This window comes from Poecilia reticulata, unplaced genomic scaffold, assembly GCF_000633615.1.
Source record: "Poecilia reticulata strain Guanapo unplaced genomic scaffold, Guppy_female_1.0+MT scaffold_254, whole genome shotgun sequence".
In the NCBI taxonomy this organism is placed as follows: domain Eukaryota; kingdom Metazoa; phylum Chordata; class Actinopteri; order Cyprinodontiformes; family Poeciliidae; genus Poecilia; species Poecilia reticulata.
The window spans coordinates 41,530-43,704 of record NW_007615038.1 but is presented as its reverse complement, the minus strand read 5'-3'; positions in this window follow the sequence as shown (position 1 = coordinate 43,704).

The following is a 2,175-nucleotide window of genomic DNA, read 5'->3' as shown; positions in this document are numbered from 1 at the left end:
TTGTTCTGTTTTACTGGCAGCTGATTGGTTGTTCTGTTTTACTGGCAGCTGATTGGTTGTTCTGTTTTACTGGCAGCTGATTGGTTGTTCTGTTTCCGCTCAGGCTCCGCCCCCTTCACCCTCAGCGAATGAGCCAAAGTACGAGAAGCGCTGGCTGGACGCCGTCTGCCTGCCGCTGCGGATGGCCAGAGTCTCCAGACGGCGAGAAGGCAGCGAGAAGCTAAGGTACGGCTGCGCCGAGCCGTTGACCTCTAGGGGTCAGAGTCCTTTGACTCTCTGAGGTCAAAGGTCAGAGCGGCAGTCTGAGACGCTGTGTGATTCATTTCAGCCCGTCTCCATCCGGAGCCTCAGCTCTGAAAGGATCCAGATTTCTGCTGCTTTAGCCGGAAACATCATCATCATCAGACAGTTACTGGCTAACACAGCTAGCAACGCTTCTCCATCTTTATCCTCCTGTTGTGTGTTCATAATAATGAGCCGTCAGATTCTGGCCTCCTTCTGCCTGCTGAGAGGTCAAAGGTCAAAGGTCTCAGCAGCAGAAAAACAAATTAAAAGTTTCCCCGTCCCTCATCACCCCCACCAAGAGGAATGTGGTCCTGCTGCTACATCTGGTCTCGCTGCTGCTGAGACAGATGGAGACGGAATGGWGGTCGCAGTTCCTGCTAGCTTAGCTCGGCTAACGGCGGCAGCATGGCGCACTGGCTACGCTACGTTAGCTACGCTACGTTAGCTCCGACTGGCAGGAACATTTTAGTTCTGATGTGTTTGGTCATTTCTACAACCAGCAGCAGCTCATTAGATCCCCGACGTCATTATGAGCCACAGTTGGAAAGGAGGTGGCAAAAGCAAAGGAGGTGGCTTAGCAGAGCSAGCTGAGAGCTGGTGGAGTCACCCAGGACTTACTATCTTTAGTCAGAGGCATCTTCACCGCCACCGCAGACTGACTGCTGCAGCATCAGCCTCCATGACGCTGGAGACACCTGGASGAGTTTAATAAATCCAGCTGGGTCCTGAACTTTAGCTAGGCCATCCATGACCTTGGSAGCGTCTGCAGGTGGTCTGATGAAGGTCATAGGTCACGCTTTTGGGTTTATTTCAGCTCAGAGTCGCTGGCTCGTCGTTTTCTTCTTCATGAAACTGAATSTTTTTATGACGTTTAGTTTTCCAGGATAACTGCGGCTGTTTGTTCCTGCTGACCTCTGACCTCTGACCCCTCCTCCAGGTCCCACTGCTTGGAGCTGTTCTCCCCGGATGCGTCCAGCTCCAGCGCCCTGCAGTTCTGCTCGGCAGCAGAAAGTTCGGACTGGCTGCAGGCGATCGCTGCGAACATCGGCGAGCTGACGCAGGAGAGCGTGAGTCCAGATCGGAGCTCTGAGATCGGCTCGTTGGGTCTGACCTGTCTGATGGACGAGCGGCTCCTCGCTCATCTCCTCGTCTCTCTGGTTATTCTGGTCCTGCTGCTCACGGCGGCCATGTTTCAAGGCTCGTTAATTCACGGCCAATCAGTGACACCGTGAGCTGATTGGTCCAATCGGGATCTCATTGTTCTGCTGCTTTTGGAGAGACGGCGGCGCTTCTTTTATTCACCTGCAGCCTTTAACAGACTGTGTGGGTGGAGACAGCGATCCGATCTAAGAGCAGAACGACCCGGAAGGAAAATCCGGATTAGTTAATCTCAGTAATCCCGCCCCCAAAAGAGGCGGAGCCAAACACTGGATCAGAATCAGCTTCAGATTGGATCTTTGATGGTTTCCTGCTGGAACAGGAAGCTGAGCCTCTTTGATGACTTCCTGTCTGTTTCTGCTGCAGATTGAGACGCTGAATGAATCTTCGTCTGGTGACCAGGTGAGCAGCTGCCTGCCGTCCAATCAGATCGCTCCTGACTGGATTCAGTCACATTATTAAAAGGTCATCGGAGGTGAAAATGTTTTCTCCGCTTGTTGATCCTGTTTTCCCAGATCGTCCACATGGGCTGGGTGTGTGAGGCTGCAGAGAGCGGCGCCCCCTGCAGGAGCTCGGCCTTCAGGTTCCTGGCGCTCAGAGGGCCGTATGTTCACATCTTCAGACGGCCGCCGGTACCAGCAGCTCCCAGCCCAGACGCTCTTCAGGTTCTTGTTTCTGACGCTCATCAAGCTTTCTGGTCTCTCAGGTCGGCGCCACCGACTGGGGAAAACC